A 14,932-nucleotide genomic window follows, 5' to 3' on the forward strand; every position below is an offset into this window, starting at 1 on the left:
AGAACTCTTAGAGGCCAGGACTGCACAGAGGCTCAGAAGAAGCACAGAAAGCTGTCTTCTAATAGGTTATACTGTTTTTTCCATCTACACAAGCACTGTCTACTTTGTCCTGGCAGCAGCTATTTGGGTTTGAGACACAGATCTTTCCTATCACCTGCAACCTGTTTCTTCTAAATGGAGATGGCAGATGTTGAGCCTGGGGCCTTTTGCATGCAGAGTGTATGATTTAATGCTGAAATGAACTTCTTCTACAAAGAGATCAGAATAGTCCTTTAGTAAAACGTCCACAGAAAATATGGATCAGAAGACCAGCAGTCCTAAGATCGAATCCATGCAATGGAATGAGCGCCTGTCGCTTGTCCCAGCTCCTCGCCAACCTAGCAGTTCAAAAGCATGTAAATGTGAGTAGATAAATAGGTACCATCTCGGTGGGAAGGTAAAACAGCGTTCCCTAGTCATGCTGGCCATGTGGCCACGGAAACTGTCTATGGACAAAAGCTGGCTCTACGGCTTGGAGGCGGGGATGAGCACCGTGCCCTAGAGTCGGACACAACCTGACTAAATGTCAAGGGGAACCTTTACCTTTACCTATTATGCCAAGTTACATTCTGCTTGATTCATTTTCACTTAGCTTCTTATCACTGATTGTAACCCAACTCTTAGGAAGATCATTGTGTTTCCTTTTCTCTTAGGCATTACCTTGAACTGAACAATATATTGGATGGCGATGAGGGAATAATTAGGTAATGCGTGAGAAAGAGGAGGAGGGAAGTAGAATTTGCCTTCATACTTTGCTTTGGTTCAAATTAATAAAACACGTGGCCCAAAGCAGAAACAATTCTGGCTTTCTAAGATTATTTTTTTTGGCAAAGATTAAGATTTTTCTGTTTTTATGGAAGTCCATAAGAGAGGGAAGAAGTCAAAATTATCTGGGAGGATGTTCCAGAATCTTGGCTCCATTGTGGACAAGACTCTGCTACTCAAATGATGTACAGTACTCATCTTTCAAATGAAAAAATATTTGGAGGAGGGCTGCCTGGATGGATAAAAATAAATGATTTTTTTTAAAAAAAAAGTCGAATGAAATCACAAATTAAATTAAAGTTCAAATCAAAAATTGATTCTTTTGTTTAAATAATCAAAAAATCCAATTTTTAAAAAGTTTATATCAATTTGATTTAAAATTAAATGAAATCCACCCTGAAGGCTGCTAATGGGGCATACACAGAAAGAAGCAGTCTCAACCTAATTCAGATCCCAGGCTGTGTGGAAGTAAGGACAAGTGGTCTAGAACTACAGGAAACCAGAATGCTTGTTGCCAAAAATCAATGAATTACATTTTATTTTCCCAATCTGATAGGAGACATGCAGCCATATATATTAGATCAGCTATATAGTCCAGGTTGTCATAATAGGCAGCCCTATTGGGAACTCTTGGCAATAATAAATCCCATATACAATTAAAGGATGAATTTGGATGGTGAGATCCCGTCTTTCTAAGAATATATTATTTTGCTCATAGAACTTGCTTATTCTTCTGTGAAAAGAGTCTCAAGAACTGAAGCCAAAACATCACTCATCCTTTTCCAGCCTTTATAACACACTCCTTTGGGCCCAGCATGTCTTCTACGGTGTGCCAGTTTTATAATTATTGTCATCATCATTACCATCTGCCAATAATGTGCTTATCAAACAATACAGGCCACTTAGCTCTAAAAGAGAGAAAAATCTTGCCAAAGGGTCATGGTAATTTTTAAAAGGTAAATTGTACAATGGCTTCTTTTTGTCTAACTGAACATGGGTGTAGATTCAATTGCACAGTGAACCACTGTGCACCAGGCCAACCCTAGAAGTTACGCTAAACACGTAGCACACTGCTGATAACCTCCTTTTCATTTTGGAGTAAGCATGCAGGATGCCAACAGAGACTGTCACAAAAGGAGCTTAAATCTTCCCTTCCTGCCACTTGCTTCCTAAATCCTCTCCTTCCAATGGGAGGAATTTTTAAAAGGAACATTTTGAGGAACTGCAGCCAGTGGTCATACTGCCTGTGGAATTCTGGGAACTGTAGTCCAAAAATGCAGCATAGCCCATCTCAAAACATCTCAGCAACATTGCTGATCACTGTCACCCTCCTAATAACCCTTATAAAAGAGCTTTGGGGTATCTGTTTTGTATAACAGTTAGAATGCTGCTAAATGTAAGTAAAAACTTAAGTTGTTCATTGACAGAATTGTGACAGTCTATATGAAGATGTTTCTCAGTCTTAGCCAATAGTTCTAAAATCTGTAAACTGATACCTGTAATAAATGTCTGAAACAGAATTGAATGTATTTCAGTTTGAGAAAGCTGCTCAAATGGCATTGACATGCTACTCCACTTCTCCACTTCTGAAAGTGAAAATTTGATGAGTATTCAGGTCATACTTGAGATGATCAGCTGGGGAGCTAGACTGAGCAGCACAGCATTTATTACTATAATATATGAGGGATTTAAATTTTTCAAAAAAATAGATTCCTATGAGGATTCTTGCTGCTATAAGTATTCTTTTCAGGGTCATACCTATGATATCATTAGCCTTTAAATCAGATCCATAATGACATTTACACAGACTAGGGCCTGTGATAAGCATATTTGACTGCACAGAAGTTCATGGGCACTTACAGGACTTGTATATAAGAAAACATATTTAAGACAAAGTAAATTAACCAATTTAAAGAAAAACATAAGATAAAAGGGTGACTCTTACAAGAAAGATCATCATCGTTTCTCCATCCTGCTTTACCTGGAAATGAATCATTTGTGACTAGCTGTGATCTCTGTATTCTTTTATCCCAGGATGGGGAAAAAACATTAAATAGCTACCTTCTCAGTTATAGTTTCAAACTGTGGAAATTAAAAAGCTGCTCACAGGGAAATAATTCTTTGGTAATCAACTGGGAGAAACCAATGGAAGATAACAGGGCTCCATATTAGTAGGTAACAAAGTTTTCTAAGAAGGAACAGTGTTAAAAATTACCATGTCATTTGATTGCTTTCACAGACAGATTCAGCTGTACAGGTGATATTGTAAAGCTGTTCTCAGACAACCACTGCCTTATCAATGGTGTGCATGTTTGGTTTAATTGAGCATGCTAGACAATGACAGTGAGATTCAGGTTCTTCCACACTGAGTGGAGTTCACAACCCTCTCAAAGAAAAGACAAACTGCAGCAAAATGCAGCTAATACCATCGTTTCTGTGGCACAGCAGCAGGTGGAATGCAACACACTATTCAAAAATAGTGAAATATTCATTAAGGCATTGGACTGCTGTTTTTTTGGGGTTTTTTTGGAACAAATGGCAGGATCTGACTAAGGTCATTTTCACAGCCACATGAAGTCAAGGAATTTAGTTATATATCATTGGAATACAGACAAAATTTATGCTTCGAAAGTGACAATTAGCAATATTAGGACTAATTGGTCACATCAAGATACGATTCTGTTAAACTTAACATTTTACAAAGCCTGTAATTTACTTATGTGTACAATTACAGGAGAAATTTAGAGGATGGCAGTACAGGCCAGTGACAACTTAAGCTCTTTTCCAAAACTGTACCTGACAACCCACATCGGGAAACCAATGGGTTGGAGCAGTTGGGTGGTTCATGGTACTAGTATGTCAAGAGCACTAACACATGCATATTATTCTGTATCAAGAGATATTAGGGCTGTTTACTAGGAACTATTTAAACAGTGAATGATTTAAAACAACTTTAAATATTTAGACATAACTTTAAACATTTTAAAATCACGCATACTGTAACAACTGCACAATATATCCAAGCCTTGATCTCTAAATTCCAAAAGCTTTAATGAACACCCAAGTTTTAATAAAGCTAAGCTGAGTTTTAATAAAGCTAAGCTTCCACCACTGGGCTGCCTCAGTTAAGAGGGCCTTCTCTCACACCTATATGTAATGTATTAGATTGGTGGAACCAGAAGAGGGTCTCTGCAGAAAATCTTAATGTTCAGGCAAGTATATATGAGGAAAAAGTGTTGCTTCTAGTATTGTACCCCAGACTGCATGAGGTTTCAAATAAGCATCATCAATACTTTGGATTTGGACCAGAATTGTTTTGTTCCAATGTGCAGTTCCACACACCAGTTGTTTTATGGGGTTATTCCTGCAAGTAGCCTGACTGCTATATACTATAGCAGCAACGGTCTCTGTGGCACCTTCAAAAACAGACCCTCATACAGCACATTACAGTAGTCTAAACAGGAAATTACCAGTACATGAGCTACTATGGCTAGGTCACTCCATCCAAATGTTGTTTGTTATCATATCTAAACAATGCATTTAATCTATGCACCATACCTCTAGCTCACATCTTAAAATTGTGGGCCAAGGCAGAGAAAAAATTCTTGACCAATATTGCTAACTGGATCTCCCAAAGCATTCACTACCAGTATCCAGCCTCCCATTTACCCACTCTCCTGTATCTTTTCTCCAGGTTAAATCACCTGTAACTGATATTAGTACTGTGGGAGAGCAGCAATAGGTATCTGTCTCTTTCTACCTTGCAGTCAATAGCAGCTTTGGGGAGCTTTCTTATCTGAAGAAATAATGCAGATATTCATAATCATGAGTCTGAACACGTTTTAAAATTCACCATACATATACACCACTGCTGCTGCTCACAACAGCCACAATAAGCAATGTGTGAAAATCTTATCACTGATCTTTCACATCACATCTAGTTTGGTCCTGCAACCCAGCATGACTCTTTTATGAATGTTTTTGAAACTCAGTCTCCTGTAGACCTAAATCAATTTAGGGGGGAAAAGGCTTTTACAATCAAACAACATCGTTTTAATAAGCTACATCACATCTTTTTTAAAAGGGAAAAAAACCCTCTTTATCAGCCAGGCACTTTTTGTACGACTTAGCCCTAGAGACTGGCTGCTGGCCTTTGAGGACAGCAGGTAGAGGATAGTCCAATTTCTCATATCTTAAAATAGAGAATGTGTAGCAGTGAAGGGAAAAGTGTAATGCACAGCCACATGACCTAAACCTCAAGCATTACAGCCAGATAGCTGTTATCACCAAAATGCAGTTCACTACCGCTTCTTCTCCATGGGCCTCATAGACATTGAGAACACCCAAGGATACAACCAGAAAATTAATCCCTTTTTTTCTGTCTCACTCCCCTGCCTTCATGTTTCTCTCATTAGCTTGCTCTTATTGACGTCTAATGGCTTTCTTGTCTCTTTAAAAGAACTGGTACAAAATATTTTACTACCTGAGGCAAAAGTCAAGATGGCACCCATTTCCTATACCACATACCAAAGCTGACTGGGCTGCCAGCTGAATCAAACTTTTATTGCAGCAGTGAGATAGCATATACCATCACTCCTGAGGGCAACAGGCAGGTTTAGAAAATCAGGATAGGCTGTAAGGGAAACAATGGATGGGGTGGGGTTCAGGAGGAACATCCAGGAGACTGTCACTGATGCCCAATGACACCTGCTGCATGAGGCAGTTTTCTCTCTTTGCCTAAGGGTAGGGTCATATTTTGGTGTACTTTTCCCTACCTTTGTATGACTTGTGATGGCCAGAGACTTTTTTACCTGGGGTGGAACAGCAAATGATGCCCTCCCCCCCCAGTGAAAATACATAGTACCTCAAAACACCCAAGTTGTTTAGCATATGAGGTACAACATCCCAAAACTGCCTTGCTTTCTGCCTGCATCAAAAATGCAATAATAATTAAGGCAATAATGAAGAATTACCACCCTTTCATAATATCCCAAACCAATGACATCATACCCCACTGAAGAAAAGCTACCATGCAATGTTCCTGATCCTTTTCCCATACCAGGAGAGAAAAGGCAGCAGTCTTATTTTGCTCTGCTCACAGATTGTATTCAGCTGAAACACAGCAGGGTTACATCCACAGAGGTTGAAGGCTTTCAGCAATACCTGTATTAATATCTTTTTTCTTCTCTGACTGCTCTTTCTGAGTGTTTAGTGGGAAAAATTCTTTGAATCAGTGCTTAGAAATAAATTATTTCACTCAGAAATTCAACTTAAGAGTCTTTCTTCCCCTCACACCAGGCCATGCTAGTTAATTGCTCTGACCTCTACAAACAAATGTAACGCAACAAACTTTACATATCTCTTGAAACTTGCACTTTATGATCCTGTTAACGCCATACGTGTTTTCAAAGAATTGTGTCCCAAAAATTAGCATCTTGGGGCTGCTAATGGACTTGTTTATTTAGAATAGTATATATGATAAGGTCATTAAAATGACCATTCAAAGTGCACCACAATGGTTTCTGATTTAATTTAAATATACTTAGAATGTGCTTTCAAATAATTACTTGGGTCCATTAGCAGTTCTACAATGAGTCAATGTGAGCTGGCTGCCCAAGGACCAAAATCACATGTTATATTATTTGCATCTCTGTGTTTGTTTTGAAAATAGCAGTTGTGGGTGGAAAGCTGTGGTAGGATGATCCAGATTGGACCCATGATCCAATTCTAAAACTGAGGTGCATGGAAGCGAGATTTAATTTTTAATACCAGTAACAGGTTTCTTCATAGAACAAAGAGAAGCTGAGGGAGGATGTTACACTAACTGGAACAAGCTCTATGAGGAAAGACTGAAAGAACTTGGCATGTTTTTCCTTGAGGAAAGAGGACTGAGGGGAAATATGATAGCACTTTTCAAATACTTGAAAGGCTGTCATACAGAGGAGGGACAGGATCTGTTCTTGATCATCTCAGAGTGGAGGACACACCACAATGGGCTCAAGTTAGAGGAAGCCAGATTTCAAATGAATATCAGGAAAAACTTCCTAACTGTTAGAGCAGTATGGCAGAGGTGATGAGTGCTCCAACACTGCAGGTGTTCATGAGAAATTGAGACAACCACCTGGCAGATATCCTTTGATTTGTATTCCTGCATTGAGCAGGGGGTTGGACTCTATGGCCTTATAGGCCCCTTCCAACTTAACTATTCTATGGTTCTATGGAAACATAGCATGTGAAAAAAGGATTAAATATTCTGTCCTCAGACCACATGGTCTAAATTGAAAGTAAGAGACCCAAGGTTTAAGAATATACAGATGAAAATACCTTTAAGGTAATAAGTAGCTTGGTGTTGCAACTTTGTGGTGCCACTTCGTTTGCCAGAGTGAGGGGCAGACAGATAGGACACAATGAGAGAGAATAGACATACTAGGGGATGTTCTTCTATAGATGTTCCCAATTAATTGAAGTGAGCTACCCAAAAACACCACTAGGCTGTCACACAACTCCCATTCACTTCAATGGGACCTACAAAGAGAATTGTGTAGGGGATGTCATTTGTGTTTTCTTTCTCAGGCGTCAAAAGTGTCTGGAGCTGATTCCACTTGGGTATGATTATTGGAAAGCAAATGGATGAAAGTAATACCAGTTGAAAATGGTGTGCAGTATGTGCTAGGTTCAAAGCAACCACAAGGTAATACTTAATGACACGTGTGTTTTTCCCACTTTTGAAAACTTAGAATTAAATATGGGAGGTACCTATTAGTATTAGTTTGACTGAACTTACTATTTAGAATGCCATAAAATCATGAAACCTCTCTAGAATAATCAGAGTCTGGGCTTTCATGCGTAATCCTTAAAAGTGCAGGAAAAATTTACAGGCAGAAAAAAATGTCTGCAACCAAGCTTTCTGTAGTCAGACTGTAGACTTGGAACATGTGTCTAAATCTCTTTGCCATCATCTCTTTTTCCTTCTGCCACTAAACACATCTCAGTCATGTTTATTCTCCACATCTAAAACTTCTGACCTAATCTGGCCCTTCAAATCACCACTATAAAAATATGTAGAAGCTGAAATCTCAACACGTTTAAGTTTGGATATTAATATCCAATATGCTAGTATTTACACAGCAAAACCTACCCATCTGAGAAATTAAAGGACGTTGGTTTTCTGATTCTGAGTTCAGAAATTATCTCTGAAATTCTGTCAGGGATAGACTTCAAGAGACCTCATTACAAGCATCTTGGTGCCTAGTCAGTTTTCTTATCAAACATCTTCCGTGCCTTCTAATGTTTATGCTGTCATGTTCTGATGTTATTGTTCATTCTGTTTTGATATGTGCTTTTTTCCCTCAAAAAAAAAAAAAAAAAGGAGAATTGGAAAATTTAATGAACAAATTAAAAATGCCAAACAAGAAGCAAATCTTGATGTATTCATTCAAATCCATGCATCATTTCCCTAGTTTGCAAAATGTATGCAATATCTAGATGTTAAGAACAATTTCAGTCTCTTGGGAAAAGCACAGAGAGTAGCTGTATTTATAGAGTGGTAGGGTAGAGATGTTAGGATACAATAAGTGATTTGAGAGCCATTGAAATACACAGACTAGTTATTCCCCTGGATGAGAACACTTGAAGTGTAGAGAGACAGAGCTCTCAGCAAAGAGTAAAAAGAATCTTGGGCACTTGTTTTGCTTCCTGATATTTAAGATAGCCTAATTCACATAAATCTGCTTAAACTCTGACCATGCAGACAGACTTTGTGAACTAAACTTCAAGTCAGCTTCCCTGACACTCTGCTCTGTTCTCACTCCCTCCACATCTCTTTGTAACATCCTGCCTAATGAAAACATCTCAAACTCTAGAAATGGTGTCCACAATTTTATGTGCACTTGATGGGTCCTAATAAAGATACTGTCTAGCTAGTGGTTTTGGAATCTGCCTCATCTGGCGAAAATAACGACTCCCTCCCTGCACACAATTCCTTTTTCCCCCAAGTAGAAATAGCCATTGGAACAGTATAAGCAAGTGGTTATTCCAGTTGGATCCATCAGATGTTAGTGTTACAGAAATATAAATTGGCAGCAAAAGATTACTTCATTTCTGAGAATCAGTGTTTACACTTTCACAGTCAATGTAAATTTCAGAAACGAATTCACTGGCAACAAGAGACAACCAAACTGGAAAAAGCATAAAGCTTGAGACTTTCTTGCTAAGAATGAGGAGAAATTGTAGGTATAAGCTTGCAAATGTATTGAAACTTAACTATTGATACTATTTTAGAATTATATTTGTTTTACAGTCTTTGTTATTATTGTAAGCAAAGACATACTATGTTGCCACAAATGGTTTAGCACCCCTCTCTCCAGGTTTAAGAATGATTATAAAGAGAAAAACCCATTAGGCATGTTTTCACATAAGGTTTCTTAAAACAGCCATATTATTTAAGAACTCACTTCTGGGCTATGGAATACTGTGCTGGGTTTATATCTTATCTTAGAACTGCAGAGCTGGAAGGGACCCTATGGATCATCCAGTCAAGGAGACACAGTGGGGAATTTAACTCCTAACCTCTGACTCTGCAGCCAGATGTCTTAAACCACTGAGCTATACAGAAATGATTCAACATCACCAGTTGCAAAACTATTTTTTCAGTAACTGAAAGGAGCAATGTAATGAAACACTGTAGAGATCACCGATACTGAAGTTATCAAATGCTTTGGGGTGGAAAGAGTAAAATATAAAAAGAGGTCCTGTGGATTTAATTTCTAATTGTCTAAACAGCACTCAGTGAAATTCTCCTCCTTATGTCCTGTGAAAACTAACAAGGAATACTCCTCCACAAGTAGATCAGCTTGCATACATAGCACATATCATACCTTGGCCACATGCGTGCAAGACATTTAACTCATTTTTTGAGTGGGGGAGAGGAAAAATTCTATCCAGAGTGGTCAAATGCAGTTGTCAAACTTGTTCTGGGCTCCTTTTACTCAAATCATCTCACACACAACTACAAAGATAAATATTTCAGTCAACACTGCTAGTGACTCTGTTACTGTTAACTGACATGAATGACAGCCAACATATACAGTGTGTGTGTATATGCACACGCATACACAGAGAGAGCATCTGGCAGACAAAATATGAACAATTTAACACACTGCTTATTGAGTTATGACTGACAAGCTTTATGTATTGGAGAGACTCCTTTCTGCATCATTTTAACTGGAAGCTGCCTTGTTTTGGCCAGACTGAAAGGCAGGGCACAACATGAATGAATAAATAAATAAATAATTAAAAATTAGCTATTCATTGTTGCAGCTAGTCTTTACTTTTGCACCTCACACAACAGAAAGAAACACAACTGTACACACTATTCTTACACTTTCTAAGACCCCCAACACTTACCCCCAACACTGACATAAAATGACATATGAAATCAAACCACAATACAACACACCCACATCCCCAAAATACCCAGATCTCAGAAAGATGCTATTTTAAAACACAACACATTGACATTAGTTAAGTGGTTAGAATAATAATAATATTAGTTAAGTGGTTAGAATAATAACCACATAAAAATAGAATAATCTTGGAAATTAATTATTATCTCATATGCTAGTTAAATAACTAATGCTCCAAGGATGGCAATGGCTGCTGGCATCAATGGTTTCCTCCACATTCATGTAAGAAAAGCTACATTATACAATTTCCTTCCCCATCAGCTAAGTTACTAAGTCCCCTGCAGCCTACCAACATGACAGTTGCTTAGCACAGTGTTATCTCTATGGCTCTGTTAATGGAACACTTTCCATTCTTCCCTCTTCGTGTCACATTCCAGGCAGCCCTAATGTTACACAGCACTGACCTGTTCACATTTCTCATCAGATTGCACAGTGGCAAGAGACTGGGGACGACACTGCTGATCCCCGCATTAAGCGCTGCAGAGAAATCAAGCTGTTTTGAATATGACTGGTACCAGGGTCTACTACAGCGATCATCGCCAGACATGAGATGAGTAACATGGACATTGACAAAGCCTCCCCCAAGACGTACCTGTGGATCAGTGTTCATGGTACCAGGGCATCCGTTTCCACCACAAAATTACCATTCACCCTCTCCTATCGGTCTCCTACATGCAACAGCAGGGTGCTGACCAAAGGACTGTACAGTTAACCTAAAACTTCACTTCCCCTCTCTCTTTTCTTTCTCTCAATCTGGATTTCTCATAACAGACACACTACTGCTCCAGAAAGGAAAACGTGTTTCATGCTAAAGAGCCCTTTTACGATCAGGTAAAACCGAGGCAAAAGTCCTAAATTCGGCAGCTGCCGTCTCCTCTCCCACCGCCTCCTCCGTGTAGGATCACCTGCAGCCTCCTTTGCCCACCCCTATTCCTACAACCTTGTTTCCCCAACCTCAACCCCCGCGTCAAGGAAATCCTAAACTTGCCACCACTTACAGCTCTCATGGATCGGGTCAGAGAGGAGCCGATCTGCTCGGGATCCCTCACCGTTGGCCGCGGATCACAATCCTTCCCTACGAAAGACCTAGGATGCTGAGAAGGGAGATCAGTCCCGCTGTTGGAGCCCTTAAATCCCCAGGGCAGAGCAGGAAGGAAGAGGTAGAGCGGGACGAGCAGCTCGGCAACTCGAAGCCCCAAGTCCGACCGAGGGCAGAGATGGTGGCCAGCCGTCTCAAGAGAGCGGCTTCCAAAGCAGAGTCCTCCGGGCGGGTGTTTAGCCTTTCCCGGCGCCAAGGAAGTGGCTCCCTGCTGGCCGGTCCGCCTCTTTTTGTGCAGCCATCAGCGTCCTTGGTCTGGCGCTCCGGGCCAGGGCAGAAGAAGGTGGGCTGAAGGCAGCCAGAAAGGAGCAGCCTCTCCGTCTCCCTCGTTCGCCCCCCCCTCCGGCCGCGCACCTCACAAGAGCCCCGAGCGAGGAAGGCCAGCTCGCCCGTTTCGCCCGGGCTTTAAAGGCGCCTCCTGCTCGGCGGCGGGAAAGCGCTGCTGAATGGCCCAGAAGCCAGGGGAGCGGCCGTCACGGGGGCAAGGAGAGGGCGGGGGCTCCCTGAGGAAGAGGGAGAGGAAACCGACCGGGGGCGGTGGGTTGTGAGGTGGGGTGGGGGGGGGAGAGAAGGGAGCTTCGCGGAGACCGGTTGGGGTCAAAATGACCGGTTCTCACCACACAACCCTCGAACCTTAATGAGCATGTAACAAACCGTGCCTCTGAGCACGCACAAAGTGCGCGCCGCCGCCGATATAGATCAGAAACCATGAACCGCTTCTGCCAATAAATAGAATAAAGAGTCTCGAGCCTTACGTTAGACTGCTGGTGGACCAAGTGGGGGAAGACTGATCTCAACCCCAATTTTCTTTTTTTTACCTTAAGGTTTAGAGAGCATCCTTTCCAACTCGGGCAAGCTTTCCTTTCGTGAGGGTTAAGCTTCCTCGTTTCCCTGTCCGAAAACAAGCCCTCTTCCAAGAGAGAGGCATACCCGGGTTCCCTGCTGTCCTTTCGCATCGAATGGACTTGGTTTAAACTTTCCTTTGGACGAACGGTCCAAATAAAGGACACATGTGACGCTAAGCACATAGTTGGGGAAAGATGCTTATCCCGACCAAGCGGAAGACTGGTATGGAGTGGCCGTAAATCGTCGTCCCTCATGATTTCATCTGCCATGAAGCTGAGGCGGGAAAAGAGTAAAAGGAAGAGATATCTCCTCCCCCCCACCTCACGTAACACCTTTTTACTGACTTTTAACACTGTGCAGATGGGGAGCAAGGATACTTGTAAGCCAAACATTTACACACACATCACAAACCGTCCCTTCTTCTTCCTCGTTGCTCACCCCACCCTCGTCTGGCAAGATGGAGGATTGGACCCACATTGCCACATCAGAAGCAGAGCACAAACTGGGGCTTCTGTCCTCTTGATTGCCTTCTCTGTGGCAATGGAGTATGAAGGGTCGTTTACTGAAGGAACAGGCACCTCAGCCTCTTATTTATTCACCTGCAAGGGAATGAGGTCGCTGGAACCAGTTATATTGGCTCTTGCCTTTCCATTGGACCATTTCAGCAACGTGGAGAGGAGGGATATGCTGCTTGGGTAACAGCCTATCCTCCATACTACTTTACCCAGGCTTCATGCTCTGGAGAGGATACTTCTCGATACAGAGCATGTTACCATAGTCTCTCGAGACTGAAGGATGCCTATGATGATGAAGGGAGTGAGAGGATGAGGCAGTCACTCCTTCAGTGAGCTAACCATTATACTGTACTGTCCTAAAGTGGTCCGGAGGAAGAGAACAGGACGTGCTTTGCTTCTGAGGGAGCAACCCAGACCCATCCGCTCTGCTGTGCTCTCCCTCTCAGTGGTCCTTTATAGGGGACTGTGGTGCTTTAGACCAATCCTCAGAACCTCCCAGTGAGAGGGAAAGAACAGCCCCCTCTATTTATTTGTTTTAAGAATGTTAAGTAGAATGTTATAGCCTGCTCAACTAACGAATGCCCTTCAGGGTGGTTTACAGCTGTAAAATCACTGAGCAATCAATACAATTGCAACTAAAATAATCAGCCGGTTATCAAAATGTCAAGGTATTAAGATGGCATGAGCCCGCAATAAAAGTTAAAATACTAAAAGCAAAACTAGAGAGGATTGAATGTCTGCTGGAACAGGAATATCTCAACACAGATCTGTATGTTAGTCATGAGGACACTACGCGCGTCTCCTCTGGAAGGGCGCTGCACGTAGCCTTTTGCAGGGTGGCTAGTGAGAAGGCTGTTTGGCTTGCTCTCAATGGGAAAACCCACTTTTTTTCTTGCTGCATTGCCCAAAGTATTTTAAGATGCACAAGCTGGTAGAACTGCTAGTTGTCATATCTTCTGCCTGTATGATATTAATAGGATATTGCAGAAATACCAAAAGTCCCCCATCTTTTCTTCTGAGGAAAAAAAAAACACTTGACCCCATAAAAGGTCACTGCAGAATGTCTTCTCCCTTGGGGAGGCCAAGAGTACAAAACAATGACTGAAATACAATGTCCCTTTTCACAACTTCAAGAATCTTAAAAATTGCCTGCTTCATTCTATGGGAACAAGGACAAGCCTCAGGAAGAGTAGGGGCAGAGTACTGGTCTAGAAATGAACCTCTTTATTTTTTAAAAAAAGTTCCTGATTCATACTTATGTTCACTGCATTTGACAAAGAATCAAGCTGTTCCACCATAACATATAGTACATTAAGCATTATGCAATTCAGACCTTTATTTCCTGTAGTAAATCTGGTTATGTCACAGGTGCACAATTATGAGCTGAAATGAAGGGAGGAGAATAGTAATTATTATCTAAAAATGGAAAGCATTTTTCTGAATGCCTCAGAATCAGCAGGTATCTTCCAGTTCTACTACAGAAAGCTTAATGCTCGTGTAAGCTTGTGTGCACAGGTGTCTGAGAAAGCCTGAGAATACTGTACATTGAACATGGAGGCTTTGGGGAGAAAAAGTGAAGTGTTCTTTGGTAGAATAAAATATAGGAACTGGAAAAATATCTGAAGCATGCATGTGCAATTAGTATACCATTAACTATTACAAGTGCCACTTCTTCGAGGACTTTTTATGAAAAGCCTTTTCATATTCACAACCACTGTTGTCAACTACAGGCATTAAGTTAAAATATTCTTATATGGGTATGGTAACAAGCTTGGAAAATCGCATAAACCTCTGTCATACAGTACAATCTAATGCATCTTTGTTTGGAATCTGGAAATAAGCCAAACTAGGTCCAATATGGCTTCCTCCCAGGAAAGTTTGTATGAAGAAGATTGAAGCCACATAGTAAAATTTTATGCAGGTTTGGTACATCTAATTTCCATATAATATGCACGGAATTGCAGCCTAAGAGGTGGATTTAAATTCTGATTAAAACTTATCTGCTCTGTAGTCTTTCCCTTTGCTAACTCTCTACCTCTTTTCTGTATAGTGTAGTACTATTTATCACAATTCTTTCATATAAGGATCAACATTTTCATTTGGCAGGATGGGATAGGAAGGGTGGAAGACTATCTTGAGTCTAGACTAGTTTGGGAATTACATAGCATCTGTTATGTAACTTTTTGAAGCTCTGCACTAAATTT

At 40.9% G+C, this 14,932-nt stretch overlaps 1 protein-coding gene across 4 annotated transcripts in view; it reads right to left on the minus strand.

The window, feature by feature from the left end:
* CALCR (calcitonin receptor) overlaps window positions 1-11,774 on the minus strand; it is a 160,070-nt gene extending 148,296 nt beyond the window's left edge. For 3 of the 4 annotated variants that reach the window (XM_073003187.2, XM_020785123.3, XM_078378700.1), the window contains exon 1: window positions 11,267-11,774. The gene's annotated coding sequence lies outside the window, so the exon portion shown is untranslated. The remainder of the gene's footprint in view (window positions 1-11,266) is intronic. The other variant, XM_078378701.1, reaches the window with a different exon arrangement.
* Between the last annotated feature and the right edge of the window lie 3,158 nt (window positions 11,775-14,932).

Source organism: Pogona vitticeps, chromosome 6 (genome assembly GCF_051106095.1).
Source record: "Pogona vitticeps strain Pit_001003342236 chromosome 6, PviZW2.1, whole genome shotgun sequence".
In the NCBI taxonomy this organism is placed as follows: Eukaryota; Metazoa; Chordata; class Lepidosauria; order Squamata; family Agamidae; genus Pogona; species Pogona vitticeps.